This window comes from Sorex araneus, chromosome 3 (genome assembly GCF_027595985.1).
Source record: "Sorex araneus isolate mSorAra2 chromosome 3, mSorAra2.pri, whole genome shotgun sequence".
In the NCBI taxonomy this organism is placed as follows: Eukaryota; Metazoa; Chordata; class Mammalia; order Eulipotyphla; family Soricidae; genus Sorex; species Sorex araneus.
The window spans coordinates 230,273,522-230,291,500 of record NC_073304.1 but is presented as its reverse complement, the minus strand read 5'-3'; positions in this window follow the sequence as shown (position 1 = coordinate 230,291,500).

Below are 17,979 nucleotides of genomic sequence, written 5' to 3'. Positions count from 1 at the left end.
CACAGGGAGCTATAAATAGCAGGTAGGAAGGGAAGTTTTCCTATCAAAGTACAATTCCCTCTTCATCCCAGGTCATCCATCAGGTAGAATCTGCCCCTTGCCCCTAGCGGACTATATACCTTTTCCTTTGTCTGCCTCTTTTCCAGAGTCTAGACTGAGCTCAAACTTGTGCTTACTTTATGAAATCAGATAGGGCTTTAGGCATTCGGCTGGCTGCATGGAAAGTGAGAGTCTTAATCTCCTGTGTGACCTCCCTTCCCACGCCCACCCCTTTCCAAAAGAACTCAAATATACATTTGGATTTTCCATAAACAGCAGGGAGTGCCAAGCAGGTTTGTGCAGAGTGCAGAAATATCGTCCTTTGATTCAGATCCTGAAAATATATCACTCAACGATTGTGCTTCGAAAAACAGCATCCCAAGGAACTCCCTTACCAAGCTGATGTGGCACTCTACAGAAGCAAATTTACAGTGAGAATCACTATTTGCCTAATATATTCTAGGCAAGTCTTTCCTTAATGCTTTTTCCACCAAAGGCAGACCTAAGTCTCTCTGATTGTGAATGGCATAAACAAGAGGGAATAATGCCTGAATCAAAAGTTTCCAAATTTATTTGACCTAGTACTCCCTTTTCAGAAAAGAAAAATAAATCATGCAATATCACCCTGGAAATCTACCTTCTTTAAGCCAAGAAATAGGAGCAACCCCCAATTGCATCTGAAATACTCCTGAGTCAGTCAGGAACCCCCACCCTCCACCCCACCAGAAAAGAGGAAAAAATGGCTCCAGAGTATTTGCCTACTGGACCTACAATACGCTGACTTTCTTTCTAAGATGTAAACCATGGAAACAAGTGGCATGTTCTTCCAAGAGATGTGAGATAAAGGATTGTGAATGGAAGATTTTTCCAATATAAGTTAGATCACTGTATCATTGTATCACTGTCATCCTGTTGCTCATTGATTTGCTCGAGTGGGCACCAGTAACATATCCATTGTGAGACTTGTTGTTACTGTTTTTGGCATATCGACTATGCCACAGATAGCTTGCCAGGCTCTGCCGAGCAGGTGAGATACTCTCAGTAGCTTGCCAGCCTTTCTGATAGGGATGGAGGAATCGAACCCGGGTCGGTGGCATGCAAGGCAAACAGCCTACCCGCTGTGCTATGGCTCCAGCCCTAAGTTAGATAGAAAAGACATTTGCAGGAGTTTAAATGCTAATGTCCTTATATCCTTCACTTTCTGTTAGTTTTATGGACCAGAACTCAGACCGCCAGATGCTAATTGCTTGGGTGAACACAGTTTTCTCTTGAACATTCTCATCATCTTAAAGAAACATTTCTTGAAAATTACTTTTGAATAGGAAGGACTTTCTTCTTTTCTTACAATAGCTCATGTCTGTGATTTGAAGAACTGTCTACAGCCTTATTGGAGAGTTCCTCACAGTGACTGAATAAATTGTGCTATGTCCACAACAGGAAGTACTGGATTGCCCTAGAAAATGCCCTAAATTGGTAGGCAGCGGGAGAGTCCTAAGATATCATGGAGAAAAGGAAGACTTCAAGGGGGCCATATGATCCTATTTCTAGAAAACATAGTGGGCAAACAGTGTCTTGATCACTGGGTACAGAAAAAAAAAAAATTGAAGTACACACATTAGGCATTATCCTAGCTTTCTAGCAGGGGTGTGTAGGCAGAGTAGAAATCAGAGGTGTAGATATTGGGCAGAATGAAGAAATACCCATGTTAACACACAACACTTCTGTGCATGGAACTATCTCATGTTACTGAAACTCAGTGTGGGAGATATCCGTGCATGGGTATGGAAAGCATGAACCCCTAGAAGTTCACAGAAACCACTGGAGTGACCAGGATTCGACAAGACCTTTGCCTCCTTGGTTAAATTGTTATAGAGTTCTCTGTTTCTTTTGTTTAACTTAAAATAGATCAGTTATGATGAAGGATACATAAAGTTTATTGATCATGGAGACGAAAAACAAGTATCTATGCATGGGCAGTGGGATAGCATAGGGGTCAAGACTCTTGCCTTGCATGCAGCTGGCCTCCCTTTAATCCCCAGCATCATAGATGGTCCCCCAAGCACTTCCATAAGTAATCCTTAGGCACAGAGGCAGGACTAAGCCCTGAGCACTGATGAGTGTGTGCCCACCGACTCAAAAAACCTACATAGATGCAGGATCTACTCAGCAAATACTTACCAGCTTTCCCTCAATTTCAGGTTTCTGCCCTCATTGATGGCTTCATGGTCCCCTTTCTGAGTCTTCAATGCCAACATGGCCATATCTCTCAAACCCTATTTTCTCCTACAAGAGGATGGATTTCAAGCTATACCTACTTTATTTAATTGCTAGACCCTTATTTACAATAGTATTCATATTGATGTTTTAGGTGTATGGTATTACTGCACCACATCCACCACCAGTGTATCAATATCCCTCCTCTACTGTCCTGCCTCCCGTTTTATTGCTTATCCTCACCCCATGACTGGCAAGTTCAGTTCTGTGGCCAGAATCTCAGTATTTGTTTCCACTATCCATTGTCTCCTTCCTTGCTTTACTTCTTATACTCCAATATGAACTGAGATTATGGTATTTGCTCTCTTTCTGACTCACTTAGCCTGAGTGAGTATTCTAGGGTTGGAGAACTAGTGCATGGGTCAGGGGGGTTGGCTGGTATATGGCCAACTATGATTTAGTTCCCAGCATAGCACATGGCCCCTTGCACACAAAGCCAGAACTATTCCCTGAGCATCACCAGAGGTGGCCCTAATCCTTCAACTCCAATAAATAGAGTATTGTTTGTTTTTAAACTCTCCATTCCCAGCATGATGCTGGTGACAGAAGATGCTGATGCTGGGCTGAGGAACGTCCCCTTCACTCAATGAAATCTACATCTTATTTCCTTAAAGATGTTCATCTAATCACAGAAATTGGGAAGAGATAAGCTCATTAGGCAAAGGGGATTTCAAATCTCAGGTAGAATTACTAATTAATTAACCTTAAACTCAGAAGATTGTGTTAGAGGGTATGAGGGAGAGAACTCAGGGTAACCATGGTACCTTTAAAAGTGAAAGAGGGCGGACCAAAGAGAGTAGAGAGAGAGGGTATGACACTAGGGTCCCTCTTTTCGTGTGACGGTTAATATTGGTGGAACTTCATATACTCCAGCTTCTATGAAAATTAATGTGGTAACTTCTCAAAAAATAAAAAAGCAGAGCTTTAACTCAGCCTAGCAGATCCACTTCTTGCCATCCACCCCATAAACACAAAACGATTCATCAGTGAAGATATGTGTACACTTAGGTACATTTCCATTCTATTTACAATAAGCAACCTATGGAAACAGCCCAGTGCCCAACCATGGGTGCAAGTGAATAAAGAAGTTGTAGTTAATATATACAATGGAATACTACTTAGCTATAGGGAAGATAAAATATTGCATTTTGCTATAGCATGGATGGTACTTGAGGATGTCATGTTAAACGAAAATTACACCAACTCCCTACATTGATTATGAGTTTACTATTTTTCATGGATTGTTCAAAACACTGCATTTATCCTTCCATTGAAGAGACATCAAGTGTCTATTATGTGTTGAACAGTATTTGGGCACTGGATGTCATAGGAACTAAACAAAGAAATTCCTAATCTCATAGATCAGACTCACACAAAAAAAGAACTTGCTCATCAAAAGAATTCTCTGAGTTAGATACTTTCTAATTCCCACTTAGAGCTGAAGCAACTAAGACACAGAAAGGACATGTCATTTCCTTAATATTCTGCAAGCAGTGAGCTAGTTGTGGATCCTAAGCAGTCTCTTTCCAGACCCCCTAGCCCGTCTAGCTCTATTTCATACACCTTCTCCACCATTAAGTACAACCAGACTTGGCCCAATAGAACGCTATAACTAGAAAGTTATATTGCAGAGTCACCCATGGACAAGTTGTTCACAGTATCAATGTATCACTGTCATCCCGTTGTTCATCAATATGCTCAAGTGGGCGCCAGTAACGTCTTCATTTGTCCCTGTTGCGTGCTAGTGTAGCCTGATGACGTCTGCTCACTCCAGGAACATGAAGAGCACATTGGTGTTACTGTTTTTAGCATATCAAATACGTCACGGGTAGCTTGCCAGGCTCTGCTGTGTGGGGAAAAGTTTTTTTAATTAATTAATAGTTAATTAATTAAATTAAAATAAAAATAAAGAGGTTGCACATTCACAAATGTGGCTGCATGCTCCAGGAAAAACTGCGTCGCTCTCTTCCAGGAGCTTTGTTTTATAGCCTCTGGATCTTGGCCGTTGATGAGATTACATGGTGCTGGGGGGAGTTTGTGGGTGTGACTGCCAAGCTACTGGAAAACTGGGGATCTGGGTGGAGGAGGCCCAGTCCCGATCCGAGCAGGCTTGGAGATCTCAGCAACAGATCCCGCATACCTGGGTTCCTCTGTCAGTTCTTTCATGGGTGAGGATCATCGGAGCATGTGGAGAGTGGCCTTGAGAATGGCCATGGCTGGGTTCTGGAGGTTTTTGGCTGCTGGGGCTCTGCTTGGGGTGGGGAGGGAGACTCAATCCACAACCCTCCGAAGGGGCCCCAGTGAAGACAGCCTGGTGCTGAAGAAATCTCCCGGAAGAGAGTGATGCAGAATTTCCTGGACAAGCTATTAGAATGATGAATTGGAAGATATATTTAGAAGGAAGTATTGGAATTAGGAGACTTAGAAGGAAAGATATTTGCTCTGTTAAAATCTCCCTTACTCTCAACTCACAGGTCCCGGTCAGCCTTACCCACCTGACCATCTTTCCATTAATTTTCACCTTAATCATTGTTACCAAAAAAGGCTACATCCTTCAAGTTTGAAGGAATTTTAGATGGTTGTAAAGCCCTTTAAAATTGAGAATGAGCCAGAGCTAGTGAGCCAGTGTTGGCATCTCTTTCTGGGCCTACATTTAAATTTTTGTAAAAGCCTCATATTATGTGTTTAATTATTTTTCTCACTAACCTTCCTCTCACTCTAGCTGCTTAACCCCCAAATCACATAGGTACAATAGCTCTGAGCCTAAGAAATTTCAATCAAATCCCTGTGGGATATGGGTTTTGGCATACCTAGATTACCAGAGCAATTAACTTTGGTAGAATAGGGGTCACACCTAATTTCCTAAAAAACTCATAAACTTCATGTAATCCAAAATAATTTTATGCTTATCAAAGGGATTCATATCTTAATTCCCTCTAGAGGCCATTACAAACTGCTGGGTTTTTTAATTCTCCCAGAAATATAAAGTTGATATTGATCAGCTTATCCCTTATCCTGCTGTGGGAAGAAAAGTATCAGCACCTCAAAGCCTTTTATTTTATTTTTTTTTGTATTGAATCACTGTGAGATACAGTTACAAAGCTTTCATGTTTGAGTTTCATCATACAATGATCAAACACCCATCCATCCACCAATGTACATTTTCCACCACCAATGTCCTCAGTATTCCTCCCCCCTTCCCACCCCTCCCTCTGCTTCTATGGAAGACAATCTCTCCTCCCCACCCATGCTCTCTCTTTACTTTTGGGCATTATGGTTTGCAATACAAATACTGAGAGACTACCACATTTGGTCCTATACCTACTTTCAGTATACATAATCCATCCCAAATGATCCCTCCAACCATCATTGACTTAGTGATCCCTTCTCTATTCCAGCCTCCTTCTCCCCCAGATCATGAGACATGCTACCAACCATGGAGCAATATTCCTGGCCCTTGTGTCTACTGTCCTTGGGTGTCAGTCTCATATTATGTTATTTTATATTCCACAAGTGAATGCAGTCATTCTATGTCTGTCCCTCTCTTTCTGACTCATTTCACTTAGCACGATACTCTCCATGACCATCCACTTATAAGCAAATTCCATGACTTCATCTTTCCTAACAGCTGCATAGTATTCCTTTGTGTAGATGCACCAAAGTTTAACCAGTCGTCTGTTCTCAGGCATTCAGATTATCTCCAGATTCTGGCTGTTGTTAATGGTGCTGCAATGAACATACAGGTGCAAATGTCATTTCTACTGTGCTTTTTTGCACCCTTGGGATATATTCCCAGAAGCAGTGTTCCTAGGTCATATGGAAGTTAAATTTCTAGTATTTTAAAGAATTCCCATATTGTTTTCCAGAAAGACTGGACCAGTCGACATTCCCTCCAACAATGAAAAAGAGTTCCTTTCTCCCCACATCTGCACCATCACTGGTTGTTCTTGTTCTTTCTGATGTGTGCCAGTCTCTGTGATGTGAGATGATACCTCATTGTTGTTTTGATTTACATTCCCCTGATGACTAGCAATTTGGAGCATTTTTTCATGTGCCTTTTAGCCATTTGTGCTTCTTTTTTGAGGAAGCTTCTGTTCATTTCTTCTCCTCAATTTTTTTATGGGGTTTGGAGGGTTTTTTTTTTTTTTACAATTCTACTAGTGTCTTGTATATCCTGGATATTAACTCCTTATCAGATAGATGGGTATGCTCATAGCTTTCTAAAACAGTTTTTAGGCCCTAATTGTCCGTGAGAAATTCATTTCACACCTTTCTACTCTTTTCCATTGACTTATGCCCAAGGGAAGATCTAGGTCCATGTAAACACAGTCTCTATTTATTGATTTACCTTTTCCAGGAGATCTCAAACTTCATCTTCAACTAATAACCATTTCCTTTATAAATTCTCTGTTGGAGTCAGAGAAGGCTGGTATAAATATGTGTTTTTTCTCATTTCTATTGTTGGCGTCGTAGGAATATTATCTATACTGTGGAAAAATAAATGCCAGTTAGCTGTTCTGCTGCAAGAAAGGCCTATCAGAACAAATCTTTAAAATTGAAAACTGAATAAGTATTTGATTTTCTTGTCTTGCTTATTTGTCACTCTGTCAAATTATCAGTTGCTTTTTATCAGGGACTATTAGAAATCCTTTTTAGTTTGAATACACAGAAAGTAGTGATGCTCATTTCCTGGATACAAGATTTGATGTTTTCAAATAGGCACTGGTTTTCCACACTCTCTTTTAAAGAAATTATTGTATCATTACCCATGATTTATTCCACTCCAAGGGGCCTCTCAGGAATCATTAACTGAAACATAAAGAAGCCAACTTTCAAAAGTCATAATGCCCTTCTGCTATTTGTTCAGGGATATTTTATCTTATTCTTTCCCTGAAAAAGAAAAAAAATCACATCGCTTTTCTTTTGTGCTAGAAAGTTCAACACAAATCATAAAGACAATGTTAAAGGTGACCAAGTTCAATGAGAACCACGCATTTAATATCTAGATTGAATTAAGGTGCACTGTCCTGAAACCAGGTCCCAGTATTAAAAACAGCTACCAGTTGCTCCATCCTATCTTGTTCATATTTTGAAATGAATGATTCAAGTAAGTTCACTAACTGTAGGTATTAGAGATCCTATTTATAGACCTATTGTCATTTATGTATGGTGTCATTTTACTTCCTTATCCCACCCACAAAGTGCAGTACTAGAGAACCAGTAATTTCTCACGCTCCTAAATATTTATGACGTAGCTGACAATTTTATAAATGCAATTTAAAACACTTGTTTTCAATGATGCTTCGAAAGAAATGGCATAGAACATGTTAGTGGAGAGTAAAGCAAAGTAGCATACAGGATTAGTAGGTATGTGTGTTTTGTTCACATACACATGACTTGAAGTCTTACATATCTGCCACTTTGGGTGTAATTTATGGCACATTGAATGAGTTAACAGCCTGCTCTTGCTATCGGCTTTTGCTTTGACTTGCCTCTCAATTGACTCATTGATTTCTGAAATCCAGTGCAGGCAACTACAAGCTGCAAAAATACCAAGATTGGTAGGAACAAATAAGTAAATCAATAATTTCTCTATTGCTGTCACAAGAACTCTAAGCAGAACTGCAGAGCACTAGAAATTTGTGTTTCTCAGTCCAGTGGATTTCTCCCATCGACTTCTTAACAATAGTGTTTATAAATTGGGGAAGAGGCAATTCTGTTCTCTGCAATCTTGGAACTTTTCAATATCACTTGCTCTGAGCACCAATTAACATCACATACACACACACACACTGACAACCACACATTTCCAGACTCCCAAACGTGTTTCTGTTGTTTCGTTGCTGTCCAAAGTATCTGCCCTACAATTCCGATCTCAGAATCTTCCTCCCTTATCCATTCTGTTTCTTCCCATCCCACTCCCTAAGTGCATAATCCAGGTAATGTGCCGCAGGCCAACCAGTGCAATTTGATCTTGGTTGGATTAAGTAAGTGTTCTGTTCCCCCAAGGAAAGGCAATTGAATGGTCCAAATAAAGAAATTCATTGTCAAGTTTCCACTACTAACAGATTTAATACCACTAACTCAGGACTCCTTTACGAGAGGTGGATTGCTTCCTGTACAATGGGAATCAGAGACACTCATTCTGTCTATAAAAAAAAACAACAAACCACAGCAATGACATCCTTCCTGTGTCATGGAGTAATTCAGAGCCAAGTTAGTGACATTATTTTCCATTCTAAAAGAGCCAGGCCAAGTCTGAACAAAGGGAGGAGCAGCAAAGGTCTTGGGTTTTCAAGCTGTACTTCAAATTCTTTTATTTATTTATTTACTTATTTATTTATTTATTTATTCATTTATTTTATTCGTGAATCTCCATGAGTTACAGTTACAAACTTGTGAACTTGTACTTCAAATTCTTGAGTCTCACTTCTCTCCCTCTGGGACAAGCCAGAGAGATGCTCAGGACAAATGTTGTTGTTGGGGAATCCGGTGGGGTCAGAGTGGCTTCCCAAGCGGTGTTCAGGAACTCCAGAGTCTCTTCCCATGACTCCCAGCCAACAATCAGCAGCCGAATGAGCGGGCAGGGGTATGTGGCCCTGCACGAGTTCTATGAAGCTGGGGGTTACCTGGGCCACAGCGGCAGTGCTCAGAACCCTCCAGGGTTGCACTCAGTGATATTCAGGGGACCATGTGGTGCAGGGTAGAGAATCAGGACAGGCATGACATGATGACGTGTGCCTTAACTCTGTGCTGTCTCCTCATTTCCCCTGACACCCCCATATCCTCTCTGCCAACATCCTGAGGTTCCATTTTATCAAGCTGCTGCAGGAAAAGAAAAAAGTTGTCTTAGTCAGTGCAGGCCTCTGTCACATAGAAACTATGAGAAAATTTTAAATTTCCAGCCATAGAGGTAGTATAGGGAGTAAGGCCTTGCAGATAGTTGGCCTTCATTCAATCCCCCTCCAACCCCCCCGCTCAACAGGAGTGATTTCTGAGTGGAGAGCCTGTTGAGTGTGGCTCAACCTTCCCCAAAATAAACTTTAAAAATAATAGAAATAAAAGTGCAAACTCCTAAGTATCTATCAAATAATATCACCCTTTGGAGCTCCAATCTAACAATTTGGAAGGGGGATGTGGGGAATAAAAGCCTGATTTTCTTTTTTAGGGAAATGCTCTGGTCTGGGCTTTCTCCTGGTGGCAGGGCAATGCTCTCATGAGCTTCACAAATACAGTCAACGTGAGCACTCTTATAAAGATTGCAATCTCTTCTTGTTGTTGGAGGTACTGTCATGAAGACGAATGATTTTACTGCAAGTCAAGACATCCAGTACGTCCTCTGGGTTATTTTACGTCGGTCCCGTAACCAGAGCACTTAGCTTTGACGTCACTGGCAGTCAATGAAAGAAGAGAGAGATTGTGGTCAAAGGAAAAACCACAAGTAATTGAAATACACAGTGTCTCTCTTGTAGATGTCATTCATTGTGGGTGTCATTCAGGCAGGCTGTGTCAGTCAGTGGCTAAGACAGTGTAAGAATGCAGGCAGATGACACTGTTTTTCTTGGAAAACTTGTCCCCAAAAGAACTATCAAGCTCCCCCGTGGGAGCTGTCATTGATTAAACACACACACACACACACACACACACACACACACACACACACACACACACACACATACGTTCACAGTATTTAATCACAGCTCTGGAAACTGATTTTCTTGGAGGAAAATCCATCTTAAAGCTTGGGACTCTTCTTGAAGGCACTTCTGTAAACATTACTCCACTTCATCATTTATCTCTCTAAACTCAGTGATTTTTATCGTCTAATTTGGAGCCTTCCATAAATCATCCTTTGCAAATCGAAATTGCAATGAATTAAAATAGAATTGATTGGGGCTCCAGTTTAAACAATGAATAAAAGGTACTAAAATTGTTTCCTCATTGTTGTTTCGTGTGGTTATTCGTGCACAGACTGTATGAAAATAATTATTTCTCTATTTTCGCATTATAAAGACACTCATATGATATGGAATGAGTCTGGCTTATTCCTGTTTTCTCTTCATACCCTTAGCCACTGAATCCTATACTAGAAGATGTTTTAAATACACATTGCATAATTATGAAACAAGGAATACTCTGTTTAAGAAATAAAGCAATATCAACCTGGCCAATATCCTAAAAAAAAAAGTCTTTCAGATTCCATTTTTTTCTCAGTCCCTAAAAAGTTAACCACGGCCCTGAATTTGGTATTTATTATCTGTTTGTACTTTTAAACTTGATGAAGAGGTTAGCCTGGATTGGGTGCAAGTTTCAGGTTGTCTTGGCAAGGTATTAAGAAGTGGAGATGCAGGACCAGTTTTAGCGTTGGCGTGAGTTTAACCCGTGTGTACTGAACTCTGTTCTTCCATTTATGTAACATATCTAATCCCTACATCATTCATTATATGGTGCTACATCCAAAGGCTGGAATACAGTTTTTTGGAACCAAAATCTTTGCTTACCATATTAGAAGATAAAACTAACAAATGTAAAATAAAATAAATCTTAACTTTATTACAATTATAATCCTATTTCAGTTAACATGTATAATGTATTTAAATAATAATATTAGCTTATTAAAAATATCAAGTGTGATTACTTCATATTTTAAAAAAATCTCCCTATCCAACCGAATTAAGGACATTTAGACACTTGTATCTGCTTCTGTAATTAATCTTCTACAATTAATCTGATAGATAGTTTTGGTTAAAATGGTTTTTTATTTTTATTTTTTTTTTGCTTTTGGGGTCACACCCAGCTATGCACAGGGGTTAACTCCTGGCTCTGCACTCAGGAATAATTCCTGGCGGTGCTCGGGGGACCATATGGGATGTTGGGAATTGAACCTGGGTCAGCCGCATGCAAGGCAAACGCCCTACCCGCTGTGCTGTCGCTCCAGCCTCTAAAATGCTTTTTAAAAGAGAGGTTCAAACCAGAGAGGTGACTCGTGGGAGTAGCATTTGCTTTGCATGTGTGAAGTCCTGGGCTGAATAAGAGATGCTGAGAAAATACATAAAATTTTAAAAACAGAATAGAGCTTCACACATATATCTTGGAAGGGCAATAATATTCTAATGACCTTGGGGAGGGGGAGATTCATCTTCAACATTACACCAAAATTTGACAACTGATAGTTTCTTGCTTTTTGGGTGAGAGGAGCCATATGCAGCGATGCTCAGGGTTTACTCCTGGCTCTGCACTTAGGAATTACTCCTTGTGGTGCTTAGGGGACCATATGGAATGCTGGGGATTGAATTGGGATCCGCTGCATGCAAGACAAAATGTCCTACCCATTGTACTATCTTTTTGGCACCAACAAGTGGCAGTTTTTTTAAATTAGTGGCAATGTGATAGATAAAAGAATATTAATAAACCTTTTCTGTCTTTTTTTGATTCATTAAAAGTCTTTTATTTTGAAGGCATCTTCTGCCCATGTATAATTTTGTACTATCAAGCATGGGTCATTTGGAAAATATTAATTCACTGAGTTTGGCCATTTTTCCAAATGCTGTCATATTTCCATTAGGCAACATCAAAAAATCACATTTGTTAACATCACCTCCATGCTCCACAACAAACTAAGCACTGGGAAATTTCATTAGGCTTGTGGCTACACAAACTTGTTTTCAAAAAAATCCAAACATTTGCTTAGAAAGAAAAAAAAAAAGACCCGCACTACTTAGCTGCTTTCCTTAACAGATTCATTTCATTTATTCTCAAGAGTTTCTGAACAAAGCCCAAATATAAATAACCATGATTTTTCAATCAGGTCTCATGTCCCAAGCAATTAGCTCAATTTATAACTCAAATAATCCCAAGGGTTTGGTTGCAAGGCATTCCCCCTCTCCAATAGGCTTCCGAGGGCTCTTTCCTGCTTTATCAGACGCTGTTTAAAAGGCATGTTCTCACTGCTTTGATTAGTGCTAGATCCCCTAATTCTCCATCATTGCCTTGGTGCCATCAGTGTCACTCTCAACGCACAGGAAAAGTTCAACCCTGTGCTAGCATTATGATGAAAACAGTCTTGACCTCCTGGACCCCCGAAAAGGCCTCACAGTCATCACAGGTTTATAGATCACAATTTGAGAATGACTTCCCTATTAAAATACATCAAATAACTAAAAGGACAGAAGATTCTACTGTAGAAATTTCCTGGGGACAAGAAGTAAGGGGAGATTATCAGAATTGTGATTACTACGGAATAGAGTTTATCTTGCCCGTGGCTGACTCCAGTTAGCTACCTGGTACCACATGTGGGCCCTCAAGCATCATCTGGAGTGACTCATGAATACATAGCTGGAAGGAAGGAAGCCTGTGAGAATTCTGGACATGGTCATAACACCAAAACATTTTTTAAAATGAATTGTGATCACTAACCCCTGCATCGGGTTATGCTGTGGTCCAGCTGGCCCAATCACTCTGCATACTTTGAGTGTCTCACCTCTCTGCTCGTCAGTGGAGGCAATCATGCCTCCTCTACCCACTTCTCAGGGTCTGTGGGATGCTAGTGGGTAAAGTGCCAGAAGCTCTTCTTCCTCACACCCTGTAAAATATTCCCCTATTATATCTCAGAGTCACCCCCTCACTTGGAGGTTTTGATGTTGCAGTTGGTTTGCTTGAGAATCCAGAAACAGTGGCTCTGAAAAGTCCCTAAATGAGCCCCTGTATTTCAACCCAGGTAGTTCAAAAAGCAACTGTACTATTAATAATAAGATGTCATAAAATATTTGTAGTTCTTAGAAGAGAAGTCAAACCCAAAACTAGATGGAAGTAGACAGGTCCCAGGGACTAGAGTAAGTAATCCAAAGGTCTTTCTGTCTCTGGACAAGACTGGAAGAAACCAAGAGAATAGATATTAAACTAGACTAACAGAGAAAGATGGGTAAATATCTTCCTCGCTTAATTTCTGGGTTTCTTTTTGTGTACTTGCTCTCAGAAACATATTTGTCTTTAAAAGTCACACTTTGGTAACAGTACAAAACCTTGTATTCCGGTTCCAAAATTGCTGAAGGGTTCTCATTCCACATGCATTCTTTTGGAAAGTTGAAGACATTTTCTGTAAAGTAGAAAAAGGAAAGTATTAATTCAAGTTTTGCCCCCTTGTTTGAAATCCTGATCTACACCTGTATCATAATAGACACAAAGTGTGACTCAGCATCAGAATCTCTTATTTAATATTTTTGATATAATTGATCATCTGTGAATACCTAGAAACTTTCCGAAGAAAATGTCATTTGTTGGCATATTTATTGGCATTTTTATTTATCCTCATTATTTAGAAAGCCTGACAAAAACTTCAAAGCCATTCACAAAGGATCTGTGTGCTTTAAAGATAATTTGATAGCTATAATTTATCACAATGCAATATCTAACTTGGAAGAGCAGTAAATCAAATAGAAATCACAATAAATAGTTCTCTTCCTAATAGCTTTCTTATGGCATACCTAGGAAAGCAAAAACCATACACCTTTTTTATACATTAAATTGATCATCAACTATTGAATTAGGTACTCTAAGAGCATATTGTCTCTAAGAAAATTCCATACTGCCTCATGATAATGTTTAAAGGGCCAGAGCAATAATACAACAAGTTGAGTGATTGCCTTGCATGTGACCAACCCGGCTTCAATCCCTGGAAGAGTCCCCTGAGCACCGCCAGGAGTGAGGAAATTTATCCAGTTATTTTCTCACTTAGGTAAAAATATCCAATATATATCCAATATCCAATACGCACGGGTAGCTTGCCAGGCTCTGCCGCTCGGGCTCGATACTCTCGGTAGCTTGCCGGCCACTCTGAGAGGGGCGGAGGAATCGAACTCCGGTCGGCCTCGTGAAAGGCAAACGTCCAACCGCTGTGCTATCGCTGGATATGCCAAAAACAGTAGCAATAAGTCTCTCAATGAGAGATGTTACTGGTGCCCGCTCGAACAAATCGATGAGCAACAGGGTGACAGTGACAGTGATATATGTTCTAACTATATATGTACATATATATGTATATATATCTATATGACAGTGACAGGTAAAAATAAATTGCATTAAACTCAGCCACTACTGGGATGCTAAAAGCCTTCTATCCATGCAATATCATTCTTGAGAAAGCCCCAAATCATAAAAATCAACCTCACGTTCACGATGTTGCTTTCTAGAAATGCCATTATTAAAAACGCCTAACACTGAAAATTGAAACTTTAACAGGAAAAATTTGCTTGATTTAGTTAGAACAAACTGGGGCTCCAATAAAAGATTTATTTCCATTAAAGAAGTAAATTTTGAGCTAGAAATGGTTTCTGTGGTCACTTTTCAAATAAACTATATCACAACATCTACATATTTACTGAGCACATGGTTTTTCAAAATACATGTGTTAAGCATATAATATGTTCTAAGTGTTCCCTTTTAAGTACAAACAGTATCATTTCCACCTTTTTTAAAGACTAAAACAAACCACAAAAAAGTCATGTAAGAAAGTGGAGATCAATTGTTAACAACTCTCCTAACAAAGAGAATCTATTTATATCTCAATTAAACTTTGGGGGGCAGAGAGATAGTGCAGAGGGTAAGGTGCCCGCCCTGCATTCAGCAACTTGGTGTCTGCCACCAGCGGGCCCTAAGGTTCTCTGAGCACTGCAGGAAGTGAGCCCTGAGGACAGAGGCAGAAGAAAAAAATCCTGAGCTGTCCCAGGTGTGGTCCAACATCAACAGAACAAAGCCAACAAAAGTAAATCAATTTAACTGGAGAATTAGTACAGCAAGAAGCACTTATTTGCCTTGTGCCCAGTCGACCCAGGTAGGTAGCGTCTGATTTCATAGCATCCCCTGAGCATCTCAGGGAAGGATGCCTTGAGCCCAGCCCCCTAGGTCTGCCCAGGGGTGGGTGGAAAACCAACATGAAATAAACAAACATAGCTTTAGTGACGTAGCCTGTAGGTGGTCCTGGGAGGGGGGGCGTTCCCGGAGCGCCTTCCGCCCAGAGATGAACCAGGAGCCGCGGCACGAGAAGCAGACCCTCCGCACCTATTGACTGTGATCCTGAGGTCTCCTAACCCATTTTGGCACCAGAGCGGATGCTTGCAGCCATACATTTTGACTGTGAACTGAGCTAAAATATTAGAAACCCAAAACCGCGCGGCCGCTGTCGCGGCCACGCGGACTTAAAGTCTTCACTCTTAGCAATGAAGAGAAATTATTAGATGATGCCTATTCAGCAGGCCTGATTGTTGGGATAAATTTCCAATCAATAATAGTGAGTTCTGTATGGAAATATGGAATGTACTCAATATATAGAGAGAATAATGGGAATATCATTAGCTACTTAGATGGGGGGTAGGGGAGGGGGTGTATTGGGGTTCTTGGTGGTGGAACGGATGCACTGGTGAAGGGATGGTGGATTAATCAGTATTTGACTGTGACTTAAACCTGAAAGCTTTGTATTTTTTTCTTTTTTTCACGGTGGTTCAATAAAATATTTCTAAAAAAAAGAAATAAACAAACATATAAATTTCACTTCGCTTGAAGAGGTCAAGGGAGGCTTGGACACTAAAAGAAGGAAACTCGAATTTGAATGTGGAATAGACTAGGGGGTGTCATTCCAAGGTAGACACAAGGAAAGCTGGCGGAGGGATTCTGGGCCGAATTGACGGCAGGTCAGAGGGGCGGAGGGAGGGGCGGGGGCGGGGGAGAGAGGCCCTCCAGGAAATGCAAGCATCTTGCTAAATTCTGTAAGCCAATTTGTAAGAAGAAGAGGGAGGCTGCAGAGAGGAGGGCGGATCTGTCATCTGGAAAATGATGAAGCGCTTGCTTATCGTTTCGGTGGTGTGCTTTTTCTTCTAGGCCAGAACCTCCACCCACGCTAACCTCAGTCTAAGAGCAGCGCATCCAACTGTGAGGTTCCTAACAGGATCTGGCAGGTGGTGGTTGTCTGCCAGCCGACACCACCCACACAGAACATGATTATCAGTCAATAAATTTACTTTTTTGGTTTTTTTTTTTAAAGAACCAGGGGCGGTGGCGCCAGCAGCCAAGGTGAGGCCCTTGCCCCTTGCTTTGCACATGGCTAACTCGCGCTCGATCTCCCCACATGATCTCCCATGTGTCTCCAGAGCCAGGAGTAAACCCTGCCAGGTGTGGCACCCCCCAAAGAAGGAGGACATGAGGTAAGGATGGGGAAATAAAAGACATGGGTGAACAGAGCGGTCATAAATAGATGTTTGGGGCTGGAGCAATAGCACAGTGGTTGGGCATTCGCCTTTCACGCGGCCGACCCGAGTTCGATTCCTCCGCCCCTCTCCGAGAGCCCGGCAAGCTACCGAAAGTATCGAGCCCTGCACGGCAGAGCCTGGCAAGCTCCCCGTGGTGTATTGGATATGCCCAAAACAGTCACAATAAGTCTCTCAATGAGAGACGTTACTGGTATCCACTCGAACAAATCGATGAGCAACGGGATGACAGTGACAGCAGGAAACAGAAAGATTTCTAAAGCGCACTCCAGCATTTCAAGAGTCTCAGGCTGCCGAGTTTAGATTCTGTTGTTTGCTTCCTCTGAAAAATGAGAATTAAAAAAAAAAATTGAAAAACACCAATTCTAATTCTCACACTGACAACACTTGGAAATGTTCAAAATGCCTCTCAAGGGATTACAAGCTGGCCATTGCCTTCAGAGGGGACATTTGGGAACGGTGCCAAGAGGATGGGAAACACTGCTTAATATTTTTGGGCCCCTGCCTCGCCCTCATACCCCAAAATCATGAGTCTGTTGCTATCATTCACTGCGACCTGTTGATCTCTGACCCAAGTTAAAATTAGTGCTTCAGACATCCTTCCAGTTTATCCGTAACAGAATTGCTTTAGTTGAAGCTTCTAAGAATCCAGTGAAGAAAGCTCTATAAAGAGGTTCTAAGAATTTTTAAGGCCAAAGAACATAAATAGCACGATCTAAGTACACATTATAACAACATACTGAAAATGAAAGAAAGTTACAATTATTCATTTCCTATCCTAGAATACAGCCTGTTCCTGTCTCAAATCTCCACTCCCCAACCCGTTCAAAATGAAAAACCAAAAAATGATTCCTTCTCTTATCTAATACTCAAAACTGGCACCCCGGAAAATTCTGGAACAGATGGGACAAGTTCCTCTGGGAATTTGTAAATTTGAGTCCTTTAAGAACCAAGTCTGCACATTTTCCCACTGACTACAGAGTTGATTCCCTGCTAGAAGACATTGGAGTCATTTTCCTACGGGAACCTTGCAAAATCTCTCTCCCCTTCATAAACCACATTTAATATGTTTGGGAAGGGATTGCTTGTTTTGGAGTCACACCCAGCCATGCTCCAGGGTTACTCCTGGCTCTGCACTCAGGGATCACTCCTGACAGGCTCAGGGAATCTGTTGCATATTAGAGATCGAACCCAGGTCGACAGCATGCAAGGCAAGCCCTACCCGCTGTATTATCTCTCCAATCCTTACCAGAGGTAATATGAAAGGAGGGTAAAGTGAAAAGGTGTTGAAAGGATAAAATAAAGGGACAACATCACAGAAGATAGCATACGAGAGCAAGGGCACGTATAAGCCAACTCACCCCGGGGCAGGAAATATTGAGAGTGGCCAGTCAACTTGCCTTTCTCC